A 23,625-nucleotide genomic window follows, 5' to 3' on the forward strand; every position below is an offset into this window, starting at 1 on the left:
TGGTATTCCTGCGCCAGCGCAGGCCCCGCTTCGGAACCTTCTAGAATCTAAAAGAAACATTTTTGCTCCCCTGGTCCCGCCCCCCCCCCCCTGAGTATATAAGGTCCGTGGGTGGGACCAACCGTCAATTCTCTTCTGCCGCACAGCAGCCAGAAGGAAAGCGGCATGACACTCGAGGGGAGGAAGGGCGGGAGTGTGCGAACTCACAGGTGACTACTCAGGAAACTACAGTTACAGGTAAGCAACCCATAATTTCCTGTTGTAGTCAACTGTGACTCGCACATATGGTAGACTAACAAGCTTTGAACAGGATGGCGGGCATCATGCCAGAGCAGAGAAAAGAACAGCTCTACCAAAGCATGTCTCTCTCCTAGCTCTCACATCAAGCTTATAATGCGAGACAAAGGTGCTTGGAGAAGCCCACGTGGCTGCTCAAATCAAAACATTTATTTCGGTCATTGACCAGCACAGGAAATAGTGTCACATTTCCTTACAAACCTGGCATGTTTGGTACATTAAAAATATAAATACAACTACTAAAAACACAATATGGGTGAGGGAGCAGAAGGGGAAACAGGGTAAAAACATACAATGTCCAGATCCATCACCAAATTGTAGATTCAGGGAAGACGATTACTGGACACACAGTTGACTTTTGGAACTAGTCATTCCCTGGCGGATTTTGTATGCTGCTGCACAAAACTTTGCGACATTGTAGGTTGTAGCTGAATTAGTATCCGCAAGTAGCAGGGAGGTATAAAATTGTTCTGAATGGCCTGGGTGCTTGTCTATCAGGGGTAAGATAAGCCTGGCACGGGTATCCCTGTAGAACGGACACTGAAGGAGCACATGTTCTATTGTTTCCACATGGCCCGAGTCACAGGGGCAGAGTCTCTCTGGGAAAGGGATCTTCCGGTAGCGGCCTTCGAGTACAGCTGATGGGAGAGCGTGGCATCGGGCCAGGGTAAAAGCCCTCCGATGAATAGGAACCTCTAAGTATGTTAAATATGCCATAGGGGAGGCAAGGTATCTGCTGTCTTCACTGACAAGAAAGGTTGGAGCCGAGGCCAGATCTAGTTGGCGCTCTGTGTCTGTGATACGTTGTTTAATAAGTGCTTCGGCTTGATTGTAATCCATAGCTAATAGTAGACCTGGAGAAAATCCCAACGAGGAGATTTTGGATGCTACCGCCTGCTTCCATGTGGATTGGAAGTCATCCTCCATGGTTAGTGGGGCAAGGCCAAGGGGTGCACGGGACAGTCTGAGCCAGAGGTTAAGTATGGCCACCCACACCCTGGCCTCCACTCTCATAAAACCCGTCTCTAGTCGCAGGGTGGCATTAGAAACACATTTAGGTACCTGCAAGGCCGATCTCAGAAACTTGGACTGAACCACCTCTAATGGGGCAAAACTGGGGAAGGGGCCCAGCTGAGCACCATACAAGAGTTGGGCTAATGACTTGGCTTCAAACAGCTTGAGCGCTGCCGGTGTAAAGTGACCCCCTCTTGTCCTGAGATATTTAAGAATGGCAATTGAGCTCCCCTGCGCGGTGTTGGATACTTGATCCCCATGAGCTCTTCTGCTACCATTAGATTGGAAAACTACACCTAGATATTTGAAGGATGTAACTTGTTCAATTTTATGACCATCTATGCTCCAAGAGTAAGTCCTGGGCCTATTAGCGAAAGCCATGATTTTGGTTTTATTGTAATTGAGTTGGAGCTGATCTGTGTTGCAATGTTGTATTAATGCCCTCAAAGCTCTTTTGAGCCCAATGGGTGTTCTAGAGAGTACAGCAGCATCATCTGCATAGAGCAGGATGGAGATGTGTCTTCCCGCCAGCTTTGGGGGGTGGAAGTCCATGTTTTGAAGCTGGTCCACTATGGAGTTTATATAGAAGTTGAACAGCAAAGGGGCCAGAATGCAGCCTTGCTTGACACCCTTGTATGTTTCAACAGCCTCAGTGAGGTGGCCCTGTGGGTTGCATCTTACTTTGAGTGTGGTCTTTTCATGAAGTTGGCGTATTAGATATAGTAGACGGCGATCAATTGTAGAACTCTCCAGTTTTTCCCAAAGTTTAACTCGCGAGATGGAATCAAATGCTGCTTTAAAGTCAATAAAAGCAGCATACAGTGAGGTTATGTTTTGAGAGGAATATTTTTCCACAAGGTGTTGCAGCACTAGGCACTGATCTATGGTGGATCGACCTTCCCTGAATCCAGCTTGCTCCTCAGCTAATATGCTTTCTTGTTCCAACCAATCTTGGAGTTTCCATTGTAGATGTCTAGCATATAGCTTGCTGATAGTGTTAAGGAGGCTGATTGGTCGATAGTTCGCAGGATCATCCTTTTTCCCTTTCTTTTTATAGATGGGAACAATGATTGCAAGCCCCCAATCCTTGGGGATTTGGCCATGGTTGTCAATACATGTAAAAAGTGAGGCTAGGATGGGAGTCCAGAAATCCAGGTTGTTCTTGATGGCCTCTGCTGGGATAAGATCTTCTCCTGGAGTCTTGCCTGATCGTAGTTGGGCAACCAGGTTCTTAATTTCTGTAGCTGATACAGGTGGCCATGGTGGAAGGTTCTCTGTATCAAAGTTGGGACAGTCCCTTCCAGTAGAGGTGTCCATATAGAGATCCTGGAAATATGCCTCCCAAATCCCCGGAGGGATGTGGGAATCCACAATAGGTTGATCAGATCTTTGGGCATTTGATGTAATATGCCAGAAAGTGGCTTTCTCTTTGACAGCTTTGATAAGCTGAGCCCAGTTGTTTTTCATAGCTTCCTTTTTCTTATATGCGAGCATCTGCTTGTAATGCCTCTTTTGTTGAAGAAGGTCTTGCGCTGCTGATGGTGAGGTATTGGATATGAAGGCCTGATAAGTGGCAACAAGAGCATTTTTAGCATTGACGCAATCTTTATCAAACCAGGGCTTGGAGTATTGCTGTTGCTGCTTCCTTGATGTAAAATTGTTAAACCTTAGGTGCTTCTGTATTTCTTGAGTGATGTTCATATAGTTGTCAAGTAGTATGTTAGGGGATGCTGATGATGTCAAGGCAGTCTGTAGCCCCATTAGTCGATCAGAGGCCAGGAGCTCAGATATACTTTGGTTCAGACAGGGAGTCCATTTGGCCCTGACATGGGTTCCTCCTGGAGGTGATAGGGAGGGTTGGAAACATTCCACTGTGTGGGTATTTTGGGTGAAAGAATTTAGGTGCAGCAGGACAGGAAAATGATCACTGTCAAACTTGGGCTTAACTTCCAAGGTTTTGGCATATGGAAGAAGGTCCCTTGAGATGGCTATATAGTCAATGGCGCTCATTTTAGAGCACGTGGCTGCTCGACACACCTCCTCGAGAGGGACCCCCTTCAGAAAGGCCATAGAAGTGGCCATAGCTCTTGTTGAATGAGCATGTAGTTGCTGAGGCAATTCCTTCCCTGCCAAACGGTAGCAGGTACAGATGGTTGCCACAATCCAAGCAGAAAACCGCTGCGATGTAACTGGTAAACCCTAAGTATCCTTCCTATATTTGAGGAACAATCTAGGGGACTTCCTGAACTCCTTCATTCTCTGTATATAAAAGGCTAATGCCCTCCTAACATCTAACAAGTGTAAATTTTTCTCCAATGGAGTTTCCGGATTCTGAAAAAATGCTGGAAGGATGAGTTCTTGTGAGTTATGGAACCAAGTGGAGACCTTAGGCAAAAATGCTAGATCTGTTTGTAGAACTACTTTATCCTTATGAAACTTCATAAGAGTGCTCACTAATGCTTCCTCTTCATCTTGGAAAGAAGTGACAAGTGGAGTGCCGCAGGGTTCCGTCCTGGGCCTGGTCCTGTTCAACATCTTTATTAATATTAGATGACGGGCTAGAAGGCATGATCATCAAGTTTGCAGACGACACCAAATTGGGAGGGATAGCCAATAGTCCAGAGGACAGGAGCAGAATTCAAAACGATCTTGACAGATTAGAGAGATGGGCCAAAACTAACAAAATGAAGTTCAACAGTGACAAATGCAAGATACTCCACTTTGGCAGAAAAATGAAATGCAAAGATACAGAATGGGGGACGCCTGGCTCGAGAGCAGTACGTGTGAAAAAGATCTTGGAGTCCTCGTGGACAACAAGTTAAACATGAGCCAACAATGTGATGTGGCGGCAAAAAAAGCCAATGGGATTTTGGCCTGCATCAATAGGAGCATAGTGTCTAGATCTAAGGAAGTAATGCTACCCCTCTATTCTGCTTTGGTTAGACCACATCTGGAATATTGTGTCCAATTCTGGGCACCACAATTCAAGAGAGATATTGACAAGCTGGAATGTGTCCAGAGGAGGGCGACTAAAATGATCAAGGGTCTGGAGAACAAGCCCTATGAAGAGCGGCTTAGGGAACTGGGCATGTTTAGCCTGAAGAAGAGAAGGCCGAGAGGAGATATGATAGCCATGTATAAATATGTGAGAGGAAGCCACAGGGAGGAGGGAGCAAGCTTGTTTTCTGCTTCCTTGGAGACTAGGATGCGGAACAATGGCTTCAAACTACAAGAGAGGAGATTCCATCTGAACATTAGGAAGAACTTCCTGACTGTGAGAGCCGTTCAGCAGTGGAACTCTCTGCTCCGGAGTGTGGTGGAGGCTCCTTCTTTGGAAGCTTTTAAGCATAGGCTGGATGGCCATTTGTCAGGGGTGATTTGAATGCAATATTCCTACTTCTTGGCAGGGGGTTGGACTGGATGGCCCATGAGGTCTCTTCCAACTCTTTGATTCTATGATTCAAATAAGGAGGGTCCACTCTAAGTGCACACAACTCACTAGACCTCCTGGCCGATGTGATAGCTACTAGGAAAGCAACTTTCCAAGTGAGAGAGGCCAAGTCTGTTGACGCTAAAGGTTCAAAGGGTGCCTTCATCAGTGACGAAAGAACCAACTCCAGATTCCAAGAAGGTGCAATAGGGGTCACTGGAGGCCTAACATTGGCTAATCCCTTTAGGAAAGCCTTGACAGATTGGTCTATGAAGCAAGATGGTAGTCCCACCTTTCTCCTGAACCATGAAATTGCCGCTAAATAGCATTTAATAGAAGAGTTAGAGAGGCCTGATTCTGAAAGGGATAGTAAAAAGTCCAGAACTACAGAGATGGGTGCTAACTCAGGCTGGAATTCCTTTGATACAGTAAACCTACTAAAGCGTGCCCACTTGTATGAGTATGACCTTTTAGTTGATGGTCTCTGTGCTGCATCAATAATAGATAAGACAGACTGTGAAAGGCGATTGACGCGTTCTATTCCATTGGATGAATCAACCATGCTGTCAGCCGCAGAGTTTGAACATCCGGGTAAAGCACCCGTCCTTGCTGGGAGGTTAGGAGATTCGGTTTGTACCTGAGTCTCACAAATCTCCCCCCTGACAATTGTAGGAGTGGGGCAAACCACGGTTGACGCGGCCACCAAGGAGTTATCACAATGCAATGTGCGTTGTCTGATTGCACTTTTGCTACTACCCTCAACAACAGAGGGAACGACGGAAACGCATACATTAGGGGACCGCCCCAATTCCTGAGAAACGCGTCCCCCAAACAACCCTCCCCCAGAGAGGGTTGTGTTCTTGCGCAAAATTTGTTGCATTTCTTGTTCTCGCTGGATGCAAACAGGTCTATCTCTGGATAACCCCACATCAGAAAGATCCTGCCCAATTCCTCTAGATCCAGGGACCAGTCGTGGCGACCCATGGGGCTCCTGCTCAGGGAGTCCGCCAGGGAATTCTGGTCTCCTGGAAGATGTGAGGCCAACAGAAAGGTCTGCCTCTGAATGCACCATTCCCAGATGTTGATCGTGAGGAGTAGGAGCTGATGTGAGTGTGTGCCACCCTGTTTGTTTAGGTAGTACATAACGGTGGTGTTGTCTGTCAGAATTTGCACTACCGTTTCTTACCATGCCCTCGAAGGACTTTAGAGCTTTTTCCACTGCCATGAGCTCTAGCACGTTTATGTGCAGCGTGCTTTCGCTTGGGGACCATTTGCCCTGGGCAATAAGGCCCTGTGCATGCACCCCCCAACCCATCAGGGAGGAATCCGTAGTGATGGTAAGTGTGGGAGAAGGGGGTTGAAAGGGGAGTCCCATGCAAACCCACTGGGGTTGCGTCCACCAACTCAGGGAATGATGGACAAGCTCTGGCAGAGATAATCTGACACCCTGGTTGTCCCTGAGGGGGTCGAAAACCGAACCAAACCACGTCTGTAGGGGGCGCATTCGTAACCGTGCAAAAGGGGTTACCAATGTGGTAGAGGCCATATGGCCTAGGAGGATCTGAATTTGTCTGGCTGTAACAGAAGAACGCTCCAGGAACAGTCTGATGAGTTCTTGCAGGTTGGAAAATCGGTCGCCAGGTAGGTACGCCCTCTGCATACATGAATCCAGAAGAGCTCCAATAAATTGGATTTGGCGCGACGGCGTTAGGGATGATTTCTCCACATTGACTATCAATCCTAAAGACTGTAGAAGACAGAGAATAACAGAAATGTGATGCTGTAGCTGGCTATACGAGCGGGAAACAATCAGCCAGTCATCTATATAGGGGTAAACTACTATGCCCTGAATGCGTAGATGGGCTACCACCACCGCTATGCACTTAGTGAACACCCTTGGGGCTGTGCTCAATCCGAACGGGAGCACGTTGTGGTGGAAAGCCCACGTACCCACCATGAACGCTAAGAACCTTCTATGGTGTGGCGCTATTGAAAAATGGAAATAAGCGTCTTTCAGATCGATGGTGGCGAACCACACATCTCTTGATAATAAAGGTACATAGAGGCCAGAGTAACCATACGAAATTTCTTTGGTAAGATGAATTTATTTAAGTTTCTTAAATCCATAATAGCCCGAAAACCTCCTCCGCGTTTTTCAACTACAAAGTAACTAGAGAAAAAACAATGCGAGAACATGGGAGGGCAGAACTGGCGAGATAGCTCCCTTTTGCAGGAGCGCATCAATTTCTTGCAGGAGTACTGGGGAGGAAGGTGTACTCCTAATTCTGTCTGTTCCTAGGGTCTCGTTGAACTCAATGAAGTAACCCTGCCTAACAAATGACAACACCTAATTGTCAGAAGTGATGCTTTCCCAACTATTGTAAAAGGCAACTAGCCTATCCCCGAACACTGGGGGAGGATTAGGCGGAGAACCCAGTGAATGCACCTCATAAATCTGGGCAGCAAGAGCCTCAAGGGGCTCAACATCCAAACTCGTGGAGGAACCGATTGCGGGGTCTTTAGGGGTGGGGTCATGGCCATCAAAGGCGCTTCGTTGAGGCGCCCTGCTTGGCCTTGTTCTGATAGGGTTGGAATCGCGGCTTAGGGGTATAGGAGGTTCTCCTATTTCCCTGGTATCTAGATGATGAGGAGTTCCTTCCCCTAAATGGACCCGAGTAAGAGTTATTAAAATTATTACGGAAGTTGCCGGAGGGAGGTTGCCACCTTGAACGTTGTTGGTTGTATGGCTGCCAGGTGTAGCCAAACTTACTGGCGGCCTGGCGTACTTCTTGTTTTTCTTTTAATGTTCCATCCGTTTCCGGATTGAACAGCCCTTCCTCATGGAGAGGGAGGTCTTCGGCCAAAGCTTTGCCCTCCTTGGACAGGTTAGCAGACCTGAGCCAGGCGTGCCTCCTGATTGATGTGGCCGTAGCAAACAGATGGCCGGCTGCCTCAGCCAGGTGTTTGGCAAAACAGGGCCCTGGGAAAACGTTGTTCTTCATGGGGTAATTTATCAAGATATGGGAGCATTTTATTCCAGAGAAAACTCTGGTACCCGCTCATGTATGTGGCATAGTGTGCCATTCTGGTCACGAGACCAGCAGCCACATGAGCTTTTTTACCTAGAGCATCCATTTTCTTGCCCTCCTTGTCTGGGGGGGAGGATAAGGTGCCTTTTGGGCGCTTCGACATCACCACTTCGGCTACCACTGTGTTTGGTTTGGGGGGGTTCACTACCCATTTAGCCTTAGTCAAGTCAATCTTGTACATGGTGTCCACCCTTTTGGGGACAGCGGGTACTGCAGCCGGTGAGATGTCTAGTATTTTGGCCAATTTCAGCAGATAGGGGAGCATGGGCAGAGCCGTAGAGGTAACCACGTTCTGTTCCTCGGAAGGGAACATGGGATCCTCTACGTGCTCCGGGGCTTTGGGAGCAGGGATGTCCAGAGCCTTGATCATCCTATCTACCTGACATGCAAATTTGTTAAAATCAGGTGGTAAGGGGCCAGGGTCCATGGTAGCCGGAGTTACCGACTGGCCAGGAGCGTCTGAGTTCAGTGGCTCTTTGTTCTACATGGGACACGGGGTCCTCCTGATCCAAAATGGGTGTGGTTGGAGGCTGGTGAAATGAGGCTGGCACAGGCATAATTCCCCCAATAGTAAAATCAAGACAATCAGGGGGGTCAACACTCAAAGATTGGTCAACACAAGCAGAGCGATCAATACATATATTTTGTCCAATACAAAGTTCTGGGGATGCTCCGGGCACCCGTTCAGGGCGGGATGCAGTCCCTTGTGCTCTAGGAGGCGGAGCCACAGAAGGTGGTGGCATCACAGTTGGAGTGGGGAACACAGTTGTTGATGTACCCAAACCCCTTTGGGGAATGCCCGGAATGGCCTCCATGCGCGGGATGGGTGCAAAGGGAGGGGTATGTTGCTGCAGCATCATTTGTCCTGGTGGGGCCATTTGCCAAAAGCCAGGGTATGGATAAGGCCCAGGCCCATATTGGGGCCAGCGAGATGAGGAGCGGGATCTACGGGAGCGACGTGCCCTCCTAGCTGACCTGGAGGAGGGGGAGGATGAGGATGATGAAGAACATGATGACGATGATGATGATGGTGTCGCTCTGGATCTGCCCCTCAACCCCCGTCGACGGCGACGGCTCGATGCCCTGCTGCGTCTCGAGGGAGACCTAGACCTGCGAGGTCTGTGGCGCCCGTCCTCTCTCCTTGGCAATGCTTGAGGGAGAGTCAGAGTCGGGAGGGGCAGCAAGCCCTCTGTTGATGTCAGCGATGCTGCAGCTCTGCCGGTATCGAGAGGCCTGCCACTTTCATTAGCGGTATCAGGGGCCGCTTCCTGCTGTGCGCCTGGAACTCCTATTGCAGGGGCGGTCCCTCCGACCTCGGGAGGAGCCGCATCAGCAGGGGCGGGGCCAGCCGCGGCGCCCACTCCCTCCCCGCGCACAGGAGCCTCGATCTGGGCCGCTGCCTGGGCGGTTGCTGGAAGCAGGGAGGAGAGTCCCAACGCCGGAGGCGTAAAGGAGGCCTCAGTCGGCGTGGTCGGTGCCCGGAGCTGCGCTCCCAGCGCATCGGGCTTGTGGGAAGGCGCCATGTTTCCTGGTGGGAGAGATGGGCTCGATGCCGGCCGCGCGTGCACGGGGCGCTGCCGGCCATCAGGCATTGATTTTCCCGCCTTCTTGGAAGCGCTACTGCCCTGGGGCTGGGCGCGGCCATCTTGGGCCTTTTACTTAGGCTTCTTGGCCTTCTTCTTAGGAGCTGCCTCCGAAGGTAAGAGGGATAGCTTGGGCCCCGGTGTTGGCCTTGGGGTAGGCGGGGGCAGAAGGGCCCTTTTGTAAAGGGCTGCCTTCAGGCGCGATTCCCGATTTTTCCGTGTCTGCGGAGTGAAGGCCGAGCAGATCGTGCATGGCTGGGAGAGGTGGATCTCCCTCAGGCATGCAAGGCAGAGTTCGTGCCCATCTGTGTCCGGTAAGATGTTCGGGCACTTGATGCATTTCTTGAACGAGGTGGTAGCCATATCAAGGAATGCCTGCGCCAGTTTAGCCAGAAGAGTCGTCGATCAGTCCAAAATCAGGGGAGCCAGAAGTAAAACGTAGTCAGAGTCAGTCCGTTATCAAAGCCAAACTCAAGATAAGGTTCGTAATGCTGATGCCTACTTTCTCGGCGGAAAAAAAGAGAATTGACGGTTGGTCCCGCCCACGGACCTTATATACTCGGGGGGGGGGGGCGGGACCAGGGGAGCAAAAATGTTTCTTTTAGATTCTAGAAGGTTCCGAAGCTGGGCCTGCACTGGCGCAGGAATACCTTATGTGCGATTCACAGTTGACTACGACAGGAAAGTTTATGGGGAGCTCGTTTTCCTGGTCTGACCACATGCCGTGAGCCACCAAACCCTGAGAATGTGCACCTCACCCCGTGAGGGAAGAATCCGTAGTAACAGTTCTTGTGGCAGGGGGAATGTGGAACGACAGCCCCGAACAAGCCCATGCAGGGTCCAACCAACACTGGAGCGACAAACGAACCCAAAGGGGAACTAACAATTTGGTTGAAGGGCTGTTCAGCAAAGGGTTGAAGATGGACAGGAATCAGGACTGTAGTGGGCGCATGCGTAATCTGGTTACAGGATGGCTGATGTAGTTGAAGCCATGTGTCCCAGTAGGACCTGAAGCTGTCTGGCTGTCACGTGAGGTTCGGTCAGGACTTGCTCGACCAGATCCCTGATGGTGGTGAAGCGTTCCTCCGGGAGGTAGGCCTTCTCGCGGACAGAGTCCAGGAGCACCCCGATAAACAGGATCTGCTGTGTCGGCACCAGGACAGACTTCTCCCAATTGAGGACGAGGCCCAGGGACTGGAGGAGAGACAAAACCATGGAAACATGCGTTTGAAGTTTGCGGTAAGTCTCGGCTACAATCAATATAGGGATAGACCGTGACTCCCCTGGTCCTAAGGTGGGCCATCACCACGGCCATGCATTTGGTAAAGACCCGTGGGGCCGTAGAGAGGCCAAATGGAAGGACATTAAAACAGTAAGACTGACCTTTGACCCTAAAGGATAGAAACCTGCGGTGGTGTGGGGCAATAGCAATATGGGAGTACGCATCCTTGAGGTCAACGGTAGCGAACCAGGCGCGTTTCGGTAAGAGTGGGGTTTTGGAAGCAAGAGTCACCATGCGGAACCTTTTCGGTTTAATGTGTTTATTGAGCTCTCGCAGGTCCAGGATGGGACGCAGCCCACCACCTCTCTTAATCACCAGAAAATAACGAGAATAAAAACAGAAGGGAGCAGCTGCGGGGTCAACGAAGGAAACAGCCCCTTTATCTAATAACATTTTGATTTCTTGCATGAGTTGCATGGAAAACGGGGTATCCCGGAACAAACCAACCCTGGGGGCATCCTCAAACTCGATAGAGTAACCACCTGAAATGATAGACAATACCCAAACATCTGAAGTGATTTCTTCCCATGCGGAGTAGAAACTGGAGAGGCGGTCCGTGAAATAGGGCAACGGCCCTAGGGGGCTCTCCTGAATATCAACATTTAAACAGAGAGGGAAGGGAATCTTGGGCTGCAAGGTCGTGATGGGGCATGTGACTGGAGCTGTGCTAGCCCCAGGAGTGGGGCTAGGGGCGTCAAAGATGCTTTTTTGAGTCGCCAGGGGCTTTGGACTTTCCCTGAAAGGGTTGAACCCTAGGCTTCTGGGAATAGGGGGTTCGTCTTCCCCCCTGGCCCCCGGATCGACCCCTAAAGGGTGTTGAGTAGGGGTTGCCAAACGGTCTCCGGTAAGAAGAGCTACTCGGTTGCCATCTCCCCTTTTGTTGAGGGTATGGCTGCCATGTGTAGCCGAATTTGAATGCAGACTGTCTCACATCCTGTTTTTATTTGAGTCGGTCATCGGTATTAGGGTTGAACAGCCCCTCCTTGTAGAAGGAAAGGTCTTCGGCGAGGGCCTTCCCTTCCTCCGAGAGGTTGGCGGCCCGCAGCCACGTGTGCCGCCTGATGGATGTGGCGGTGGCGAACAGGTTACCGGAGGCTTCCGCCATGTGCTTCGCAAAGTCCTTCTGAAGCTTGGATAAAGCCAGGGCTTCGGTTTGCAAAGCTCTGGGTAAACGCTGGCCATCAGGTGGCAAAACCTCGATGCGCGTAAAATGGCCGATTCCAAAGGAAGGTCTGGTACCCTGACATATAGGTTGCGTAGTGGGCCATGCACGTAAAATGGCCGGCGGAGAGGTAAACCTTCTTACCCAGTGTGTCTAACTTCCTACCCTCCCTGTCAGGGGGGGGGGCATTTGGGAGGATTTAGAACGTTTGGATTTCGAAACTTCAGCTACCACTGTGTTGGCTTTGGGGAGCGCCAGGACCCATTTGGCAGTGGCCATATCTATTTTATACATAGAGTCCAGGCGTCTAGGCACAGCCGGCACCGATGAAGGCGGCATATCAATTATCTTGGCCAACTTAAGCAAGTATGGTAAGAGGGGAAGGGCTGAAGACACTACCACATTTTGTTCCTCCGAAGGGAACATTGGATCTTCCACATGCTCCGGGGGTTTGGGAGCAGGGATATCTAAGGCCTTAATCATTCGTTCTACCAATGCGGCAAATTTATTGAAGTCTGCAGGCAAAACAGTACAAGTGTCCTCACCCCCCAAAAGTTGAGGAGCCTCAGGTGGCTCAGAGTCCGAATCGGAGTCCTGTGGGTCCCCGTCATCGTGAGTCACAGTAGCAGGCAGGTCCGTGCCAGAAGCCATCACTGGGGTGGTGGCTGCTGGTGGAACGGGCGAAATCTCAGTCGAAGCAATAGTAGGCTGGCACAGATTTTGTTCGAACAGGTCCAGCGCGCCGGAAGTGCTGGGGCTGCCCTGCAACCCAAGTCCGCACAGCGACTGGCTGTAGTGGATATGCTGGATCCGGCCAAAGCAGGGTTGGCGCCCGAGACCCCACCTGAGGAGGGGGGGGTCACTCACCGGTGCGGTAACAGCGTGCACAGTTGGAACGGTGGCTGCTGGTATAGTCAGGGCGAGCCTGGCAGGTGTCGGGGGGGCCATCCCAGTCATCAGCGCCGCCGAGGAAGGAGGCGGCATCGCAACCGGCGGGGGCATGGGCACATAAACGAGCTGCCCTGCTGGGCCCAGCTGCCAGCACCCCGGTGGCGGCATGTGGACCGGTCCATAGGCCCTCCGGCGGCAGGATGGAGAGCGAGAGAATCTGGAGCTGCGCCGGCGTCTCCTGCGCGAAGAGGAGGAGGAGGAGGAAGATGAGGACGAAGACGACGAGGATCGAGCTCTGCTTCTGGTGGAGGAGCGGCGTCGACGACGTTGAGAGCCTCCACTCCTCCGGGACGGGGATCGGGAATGCCACCTGCGCCTGCTCGAGTGGCGCGCAGATCGGCCTGATCTCGACTGGGGCGAGGGAGGAGCTGCAGAGGGAGGCGCCAGACTGAGGACATGGCTCCCTCTCGGTACCACATCCATGGGCGTGGCAGAGGGGCTCGTCCCTGCCAGTGCCGGGGCGCTCGGGCCCTGGATGGGCGGGGCTTCCAGGGACGCTTCCTGAATAGGCGGCGTGTCCCTGTGAGCTCCCTGGGTGGGCAGATCTTCCGATTGGTCGAGATCTACGGCGAAGCTCCTCGGAGTTTGGATCTCAGATGGGATCGGTGCCAGGGTCGGGCCCGGTGAGAGGGCCGCAGGCATCAGAGGCGTCCCTCCCGTTGCCAGAGGGAACGCGTTTTCGGGAGGCAGCAGCACAGGCATCGGAGAGGCTAAGGCAAGATCTTCTGTTCCCGGCATTGGGGAAGGCGCCACCGCAGGGGAGCCTGCATTGGCCTCTGCTGCCGGTAGAGGTCGCGAGAGGTTGCTCGGAGTCCCCCCAGAATGGGAGGGGGGAGCAGGGACCTTGACTGCAGAGATTCCCGCATTTTTCGCGGCCGTTTTTTTAGGCAGAGCAGGGCAACGGCCATCTTGGAGCCCCTTGTCTTTGGGCTTCTTGGCCTTCTTTATGGCTAGAGGATCTTCCTGGACCAAGAAAGGTAAGTTGGGCCCGGGAGAAGGGTCGGCCTGCCCAGAGGGAGGTGGAGGAAGGAGGGCTTTTTCGTACAAAGCGGCTTTAAGTCGCACCTCCCGATTCTTCCTCGTTTGGGTGGTGAAGGCCAAGCAAACCGCACAGGATTGGGCGAGGTGGCCCTCGCCCAGGCACGCTAAGCATAAGGAATGGCCATCTGTGTCCAGAAAGGTATTGGGGCAAGAGGAGGTGGAGCACCTCTTGAAGGAGGTAGTAGACATGACGTATCGTTGAAAACGGGCCGGGTCAAGGGTGGAGCAAACCAGAAAGGTCAAACAGTCCGGGTCAATAGCCAGCAGTAGAAAACAAGTCCAAATCGTCAGCCAATACCTTAGTCAAGTTAAGTCCGGTTAAGAGCCAAATCAATCCGATAGAAAGGAGTTAATAAAAGAGAATACGAGGACGAGATGGGTGGGGCCAGCCAGGAGTCAAGCGTTTTTTCTTTATTCTAGAAGGTTCCGAAAGCTATTCTGCGCAGGCGCAGAGATATCATATGTGCGTTTCACAGGGACTACGACAGGAAACCAAGGGAAAGTATACTCCAGCCTCACTTCGCCTGAAAGCTTACTAGCCACAGATTCCCACCATGTAGGGGGGGAGGGGAGCCCGGAGGAGGGGGGCACCATCCAGGTTGTGTGGGGGAGGAGATCTGCCGGTCACCAACGTCCCAGGGAGAAGCACAACAGAGTTCTTGCTACCCTGGAGAAGGTAGGAAATGGTAGGCCCCATGGCAGACCCCTTGGTCTTAAGGTCCTGCTGATCAATGCCAGATCTGTCAATAGAAAGACCGCTGCCATTCAGGACTTGATCCTGGATGAAGGGGCAGATCTGGCCTGCATCACTGAAACCTGGTTGGATGAGCTGGGGGGAGTAAATCTCACTCAGCTGTGCCCACCGAGTTTCAGAATACATCAGCAGGCCAGGCTGGGGGGGGGGGGAGGAGGGGTCGCAGTAGTCTATCGGCAATCCATTGCCGTGGTCAGATGTGCTGTTCCGCAATCACCTGGGTTTGATTGTGTCCACCTGAAGGTGGGGAACCGTGATAGCTTGGGGTTTCTGCTGGTGTACCGCCCATCCCGCGACCCAGCAGTTTCCTTGCCTGAGCTAGCAGAGGTGGTCTCCAATTCGGCCTTGGTCTCCCAGCTACTGGTTGTGCTGGGAGACTTTAACATTCATGCTGAGACTTCCTTGACTGGTGCAGCTCAGGACTTCATGGCTGCCATGATGACCGTGGGGCTATCACAAATTATATCTGGACCCACCCATCAGGCTGGACACACACTTGACCTAGTTTTTGTGGCGGACAGTGGAATGATCAGAATGGAAGAACAAAACACCCTTCCTTTGTCATGGTCTGATAACTGTCTGATCAGTTTTAGACTTTCGGCGACCCTCAACCTCCACAGGGGTGGAGGACAAATTAAGATGGTCCGCCCCAGGACACTGATGGATCCGGAGGGATTCCTGGGGAATCTTGGGGTTCTTCCTGCCATGGAGCCTGGTGATTCTGTTGACGCCTTGGTTGATCTCTACAACAGGGAGATGACTAGGGTGATAGATACAATCGCTCCCGAATGCCCCAACACGTTGCGTCATGACATGCCGTCTCCCTGGTTTACCGAGGAGTTGGCTGTGATGACGCATACGAGAAGGGAGCTAGAGCACATATGGAGGAGGTCTCGGGACGTGTCTGATCAAGCACGGGCTACTGCCTCTCTTAGGCCGTATACCGTTGCTATACGGGTAGCCAAGGAGTCTTTCACGACTGCCCATATAGCGTCTGCGGCTAATAGATCATCGGAGGTGTTTCAGGTCGTTGGGGAACTCCTTCAGCCACCTGTGGTGGAGGAGACCTTCGATGACCCAGCAACTCAGTGTTGCGAGTTCGCACACCATTTTGCAGGCAAAGTTGCTCAGATACGCCTTGAGCTCGACTTCAATTTCATCACAGTGCCAGAAGAGGTGATTGAGGCAGCTGCTTGTCCAATTTTGTGGGATTCTTTTAAGCTTGTTCTTCCTGAGACCGTGGAAGAAGTCCTTGGGGCTGTGAGGGCGACCATGTCGGCTTTAGACCCTTGCCCGTCTTGGCTAATTAAATCAGCCAGGGAGGGGTTGGTTGATTGGTTTGTGTTGATCATTAATGCATCGTTGCAGCAGGGGTTTTTTCCATCTCAATTGAAACAAGCTGTGGTTTGTCCACTCCTTAAAAAGGTCTCCCTTGACTCCACGGTGCTGAACAATTTCAGACCAATCTCCAACCTCCCTTTTTTGGGTAAGGTGCTGGAGCAGGTGGTTGCCTCCCAGCTCCAGGGCTTTCTAGATGACATCAACTACCTAGATCAGTCACAGTCTGGTTTCAGGCCTGGTCACGGCACCGAGACAGCCCTGGTCACCTTGGTGGATGACCTCCGTAGAGAGCTGGACAGGGGGAGCGTGACCTTGTTGGTTCTCTTGGACATCTCAGGAGCTTTCGATCGCATCGATCATGGTATCCTTCTGGGTCGACTCTCTGGGATGGGTCTCGGTGGCACGGTTTTGTCGTGGCTCCGGTCCTTCCTGGAGGGTAGATCCCAGATGGTGAAGCTGGGAGATGCCTGCTCGAACCCCTGGCCTTTGACCTGTGGGGTCCCGCAAGGCTCTATCTTGTCTCCCATGCTCTTTCCCATGAAACCGCTGGGAGAGGTCATCCGGAGTTTTGGAGTTAGGTGCCACCTCTATGCAGATGACACATAACTCTACTACTCATTTTCACCCAACTCCAAGGAGGCCTCTCGGGTGCTGGATGAGTGCCTGGCCGCTGTGTCTATCTGGATGAGGAGGAACAAGCTGAAGATCAATCCCGACAAGACAGAGGTCCTCCTGGTCGATCGCAAACCTGATCGGGGTATAGGGTGTCAACCTGTGTTGGACGGGGTTACACTCCCCCTGAAGCCACAGGTCCGCAATTTGGGAGTCCTCTTGGATGCATCGCTTACGCTTGAGGCTCAGGCGTCGGCGGTGTCCGGGAGGGCTTTTGCACAATTGAGACTCGTGCGCCAACTGCGACCGTACCTCTCAAAGGCTGATCTGGCTGGGGTGGTCCATGCCTTGGTCACCTCTAGATTGGACTACTGTAATGCACTCTACATGGGGCTGCTTTTGAAAACGGCTCGGAAATTCCAACTGGTCCAACGGGCAACAGCCAGGATGTTAACTGGGGCTCCTTACAGAGAGAGGTCAACCCTCCTGTTCAAGGAGCTCCACTGGCTGCCATTTATTTTCCGAGTGCAATTTAAGGTGCAGGTGCTTACCTACAAAACCCTAAACAATTTGGGACCATCCTACCTGCGTGACAGCATCTCCGTTTATGAACCCACACACTCACTTCGTTGATCCGGAGAGGCCCTGCTCGTGATTCCGCCTGCGTTGCAGGTGCGTCTGGTGGGGACACGAGACAGGGCCTTTTCAGTGGTGGCCCCCCGACTCTGGAACATCCTCCCCAAAGATCTTAGACAGGCCCCTACATTGGCAGTCTTCAGAAAGAACTTGAAGACCTGGCTGTTCCGATGTGCCTTTCCAGAATAGGAAAACTCCAACAAGTCCCAGAAGCACTTTATTAGAAATTAAGATTGTTAGCACACTGCACTTACCCTATAATCCCTATATATCACCTGTCAGATCAGCACTTTTAATCTGTACGCATTACTTTGGCCCGTCCCAGTTTTATTGTGTCCTGGTGTATTGTTTTATTGCTTGTTGTTTAATATTGCTTTAACTGTTTTTAATTTGCTTTAGGTTGTGTATTGTTATGTTGTGTTTTGAGGCCTTGTCCTTTGTAAGCCGCATTAAGTCCTTCGGGAGATGCTAGCAGGGTACAAATAAAGTTAATAAATAATAAATAATAATAAATTTATCGGGAGGGATTGGGTGGTGTATTGGCAGAATGGGGTGGGACTAGATGGCCTCTTGGGTGTCTCTTCCAAGTCTAGGATTCAATGATCCTACAGACCTATTTCTCCATGAACATTGTAATGTATACGAGCCCAGATGGCCATCTGTCAGGATTGGATGGTGTCTTGACACAATGGAGTTGGACTGGATGACCTCTTGGCTTCTCTTCCAACTTTAGGGTTCTATGATATTATAGCCCCCTTTCTCCATGAAACATCTAATATCTATTAGGCTGGATGGCCATCTGTTAACTCACTTCCTAAGGACATCAGGCAAGCCCCCACATTGGCAGTCTGAAAACGTGGCTGTTCCAGTGTGCCTTCCCTGAATAAGGAAATAATCCTCAGCAAAATCTCCTCAGAAGTACTTTAACTACTCGTTAGGTTGCTCTCCCTTTATTTCTTTTAAAACTCTCGTACCAGATGTTCATGCCCAGCATTTATTTTTTAAATTTTAAATTACATTTGGCCCAGCCATAGATTTTTTAAATCCTTGCGTGTACTGTTTATATGTGAGTTATATTAATTGTATTGTTTTTTGTTTTTTTCTTTCTTTTTTTATTGATTTATGAGCAAGTTTGAACAATTTGAAGAGATTTAAGCCTCTATAGTCAATCACAGGTTGTTCACAATCAAGAGTCTCTTGGTTCTCCACGAAGTTACCACGCTGCTGTAGGAAATTTTCTCCCTTCTCTTCTTTTGCTGCTGGAGCTTCTTCCTTCAGCCTGACCTTCCAATTATCAGGAACAGTTCTGCTTTCATTGAGTTTTAAGGCTCGAACAAAGGCTTGCTTTAACATATCATCAGAATTTATAGTTCCTTGAACCTCTTTTCTTGGTATTGAAGAGAATTTGGAAGAACAAACAAGAACATTGTCTTTCTCTATTGTAGTCTCATCACTGCTGTCTGGATGAACCTTCAAACCTTGGAACTGGAGATTTGTCTTTTTATCAAGACTAACATAGTCAGTGTATATTACTTTTTTTAACAGTCCATCAGCTTGGTTTGTATCCTCTTTTTCCTCTGATATATGATGAGATATTTTCTCTCTGTTTCCTTTCTTTTCATCTGTAGGCATTTCGAAGTGTTCAGGTTTAGTAAGAAGAAGCTGATCCAATGTTTCATTCTCAGCAAAATGTCCTTCTTCTTTTTGATAAGTTTCATTTAGATTCTTAACTTTAATCACAGTTCCGATCTTCAAAACTTCTTTTGTGCGATCATCTGGAACCTCCATAGTGAATGAATCATGCCTGGAAGTTATCTTCACTTCAACTAGTCTTTTAGGTGTGTTGATCTCTGCTTTACAGAAGGTTTTTTGATGTTTTGTACTCTCAACCATGTCTACTGCCAAATAAATAGGCTCCTTAAGGATTAGCTTTTCTTCAGTTTTTTCTTCTGATTGTATTTCATTGTCTTTGTCAATGAACTCGGCAAAGTCAATCTCCTTACTTGCAGCTGAAGGTAATACATCCTCCAAAGTCAACGATTCTTTCAGCTCTCCTTTCTCCCCAAAATCCATCACTTGTTCTGCAGGAACCACTATCTCTACATTCTCATCACTGGCTCCATCTGGGTGCTCATCATGTTTCTGAGGTACCACACTTTGGGTGTAAGAAACAGCTGGAGACTTGTGATCTAAAACTTCCCTGTATAGAACTTCATTTTTGATTACAAATTGGTTTGGTTTCTCTGGGGTTAACTCTGTCCTTTCGGTTTGAGTTGTATCAAACAAGGTCTGAAGTGTGTCATCAGCCTTTTGTTCTTTAGAAATTTCATTTTCTCCTTTCGTCCCTTGAACCAACTCAGTTACAATAGAGCTTGCTTCGGGTTTCTGTCCCATAGGTTGACAGATGGGTAAACATGAAGTGTTTTGTACTCCAGTCTGTTCCACAGTCAGGTCTTTTCCCTCTTTAGGTGACTCTGGTATTTTTTTAATTCTTCTGACCAGGTCATTTCCAATCAAGCATGAGTAAGGGATCTCTGAACTCATGGCAAAATCCCACATGCCTGTCCAATTGCCATATTTTATAGGTAAAGAGACCACCTTTGAAGTAATCGCTGGTCCTAAACCTTTTAAATTAATCTGAGAAGTAGGATTTTGATACTTCTCAGGTACCATCTTTGAATGAATTACACAGACTTCGGAACCCGTATCTCTCCATCCATGTAACAGGTTTCCATCTATTTCGATGGGTTCCAAATAGTCATTTGGGACTGTGTTTAGTACCACAAACAAACACTGTTTTTCAATCTGTTCCCCCTTTTGAACCACCTCAGTGCAATCCTTCTTAGCACTGGGTTCCATTTCTTTTCCAGGAGTATTTCTTTCTCTAATGAAGAAGGTGGACTTCTCTTTTCTCAGGAGATTACATTGGGACTTAAAATGTCCTAATTTTCCGCAATGGAAACAGTCCTTATTTCCCTCAGCACTGTTAGGCTGCATGGCGCCTGCCATCCTCCAGGTGGTGTTTTCTACTGAAAAGCCTCTCCCTGGCTGACTGTGAGGGGATTTTTTAAATGGCGGTTGGGATTGTCTTGTTTCCTTTTTGACTCCTTCTTCTTCTTTAAATCCTTCCTTTAAAGCAGGGGTCCCCAAACTACAGCCTGCGGGCCACTTCCGGCCCGCCAAGGGCACCTATCCGGCCCGCGGGGGAGGAGCGCCCCCCCCACACAGCCCCCCTCCCTTGGCAGGCTCACGTTGCCCATCGGGGGCAATGTGCAGCGTGAGCCAGCCAAGGGAAGCTGCTCCGCGGGGTCTACTCGCGCGTAAATACCTCACGAGGTGCTTTACGCACGAGTATACCCGCAGAGCAGAGCCAGCCAAGGGAGGCTGCTCCGCGGGGGTCTACTCGCGTGTAAAGCACCTCGCGAGGTGTTTACACGCGAGTACGCAGTGCGGTGCTGCTCCTCCCTTGGCAGGCTCAGGCTGCCCATCAGGGCCAATGCGCAGTGTGAGCCAGCCAAGGGAGGCTGCTCCGTGGGGTCTACTCGCGTGTAAAGCACCTCGCGAGATGCTTTACGTGTGAGTGCGCGGTGCTGCTCCATGCAGCCATGCCGGCCACAGTATCTGCTTTGAACTGGGTTATCCACACTGCCATATATTCCAGTTCAAAGCAGATATTGTAGGGTTGTTTTGTTTTTTTTGCCTTGATATTCTGGGATAGAGGGCTGTTTGGAAGGGTCCCCAGAATATCAAGGAAGAAAACCCCACAATATCTGCTTTGAACTGGGTTATCTGAATCCACACTGCCATATATTCCAGTTCAAAGCAGATATTGTGGGGGTTTTTTTGCTTGATATTCTGGGATAGAGGGCTGTGTGGAAGGTTCCCCAGAATATCAAGGAAGAAAACCCCACAATATCTGCTTTGAACTGGGTTATCTGAATGCACACTGCCATATATTCCAGTTCAAAGCAGATATTGTGGGGTTTTTTTTGCTTGATATTCTGGGATAGAGGGCTGTTTGGAAGGGTCCCCAGAATATCAAGGAAGAAAACCCCACAATATCTGCTTTGAACTGGGTTATCTGAATCCACACTGCCATATATTCCAGTTCAAAGCAGATATTGTGGGGTTTTTTTGCTTGATATTCTGGGATAGAGGGCTGTTTGGAAGGGTCCCCAGAATATCAAGGAAGAAAACCCCACAATATCTGCTTTGAACTGGGTTATCTGAATCCACACTGCCATATATTCCAGTTCAAAGCAGATATTGTGGTGGGTTTTTTGCTTGATATTCTGGGATAGAGGGCTGTTTGGAAGGGTCCCCAGAATATCAAGGAAGAAAATCCCACAATATCTGCTTTGAACTGGGTTATCTGAATCCACACTGCCATATATTCCAGTTCAAAGCAGATATTGTGGGGGGGGGGGGGGTTTGCCTTGATATTCTGGGATAGAGGGCTGTGTGGAAGGGTCCCCAGAATATCAAGGAAGAAAACCCCACAATATCTGCTTTGAACTGGAATATATGGCAGTGTGGATTCAGATAACCCAGTTCAAAGCAGATTTTATGTGGGATTTTATTCAGTTGCGTGGAGGGGCTCTGAGTTGCAAAAAGCTGAACTTTTTGAAGACTGCTAACATGTATTGGAGCACCTGGTGGCACAGTGGGTTAAACCACTGAGCTACTAAACTTGTTGACTAAAAGGTTGCAGGTTCAAATCTGGGGAGCAGCATAAGCTTCCGATGTCAGCCCCAGCTTCTGCCAACCTAGCAGTTCAAAAACATGCAAATGTGAGTAGATCAATAGGTACCGCTCCGGCGGGAAGGTAACGGTGCTCCATGCTGGCCACACGACCTTGGAGGTGTCTACGGACAACGCCGGCTCTTCAACTTAGAAATGAAGATGAGCACCACCCCCCAGAGTTGGACACGATTGGACTTCGGAGTTTCTATCCTGTTTCGGGGTTTCTATCCTGTATAATCCATTTATAATCAAGGGGGACCTGTTGATAAAACTGCTCCTTTTGAATTAAGTTTTTGAGCTGCTGGAAGTCATTTACTTCAGCACCTTTGATCCAGCTCTCAAAGTATTGTGCTTGTTTGGAAGCTAATTGAGAATAACTCTCATATTTTTCTTTTTTGATCATCCTGAACTTCATCCTATAAAATTCAGGTGTCAGCTGCAATTTCTGTTGAACTTCTCGTTTAAACTTAGAGTAATCTTTATGTTCTGTCTCTGCCATGTCGCTGTAAATCTCCAGAAGTTTACCACAAATCTGTGGCCTTAAATATGCCATCCATTTTTCCTCAGCTACATTGAAGTCTTTACAACATCGTTCGAAGGAAATTAAGAACTTTTCGATATTGTCTTCTTTATTGTATCTTGGGAATTTTCTCAAAATATGATCCATAGGGATCTCCTCTGGTCTCTCCTGTATATTCACTTGTGTCTGAGGGAGAGTTAAACGTTGTTTTTCAATTTCTAATTCCATTTTCCATAATTCAGCCTGCCTGACTCTTTCCCTCTCCTCAAACTCCATTTCTGCCTGTCTCGCCCTGTCCCGTGCCTCAATTTCCAATTTTCTTAACTCTATCTGATATTTATACTGTAACTCAGACATAGGAGTTTGGTCTGAGTCTGAGCTTCCCTCTTCTTGATAAGCCTCAACCTCCTTTGTTACTTTGCCTTGCTTTTTAGCCGCCATCTTTGGCTCCAACTTTTACCTCAGGATTTTTTCTTTAGGCAATCTTAGGCACTAAATTAGATATTAAACGAATCCCGTCGCTTGCCACCAAATGTGAGGAGGTCCGTTATTAAACTGCTGCCACCAATTGTAAAGAAGACTGTATTAATGCCACCAAATGCCACCAAATGTGAAGGCGCGCGTGGTAAAACACCCACTGCCACCTAATCTATGAGGGAAGCTGGGCAACGATCAATATCAGCCTAGGAACTACTTTACAAAGGAACTGTTAATTACAGAAGGCTTTGTTTCAGTGATAGCATAGCGTTTACTTTCCTGGCCTGACTTTACTATTCCAGGCTGTTCAGCTTATAAGGAACTGTATCAGGCAAGGCTTGAGGAAAAAGTAACAAGTTTACTTTAACAGGAGTATAACAATGTATTAACTGTTCTTCAAAAGAGGTACAAATCTTGATGGATACATTGGAAAGGTTTCATGAGTAAACTCAGGCAAACACTTCATAAGGTTTCACAGCTGGCACAACAGGCTTAAACCCAGCCAAACCTTGATTCTTAATTCAGAATCAACAACCCCCTGTACCGGGTCCTTCTCTGCAACCACTTTGGTCACCAATTGATTCCCTGAATCTCCAAGAGATTCAGTTTTTCCCTATAGCACACTGGCTACAGACACATTCCCTGAATCTCCACCAAAAGATTCAGTGTCCTCTCAGTAGCTCTCCGGCCACT

General features: G+C 49.5%; 1 protein-coding gene across 1 annotated transcript in view; it reads right to left on the bottom strand.

Moving 5' to 3' along the window:
- Positions 1–9,217: 9,217 nt before the first annotated feature.
- The window catches only part of LOC137095366 (RNA polymerase II elongation factor ELL-like), a 106,531-nt gene continuing 92,123 nt past the window's right edge, over positions 9,218–23,625 (bottom strand). The window contains exon 14 of the mRNA XM_067461963.1: positions 9,218–10,607. The gene's annotated coding sequence lies outside the window, so the exon portion shown is untranslated. The remainder of the gene's footprint in view (positions 10,608–23,625) is intronic.

The sequence above is a fragment of the Anolis sagrei genome, chromosome Y, assembly GCF_037176765.1.
Source record: "Anolis sagrei isolate rAnoSag1 chromosome Y, rAnoSag1.mat, whole genome shotgun sequence".
Classification (NCBI taxonomy): domain Eukaryota; kingdom Metazoa; phylum Chordata; class Lepidosauria; order Squamata; family Dactyloidae; genus Anolis; species Anolis sagrei.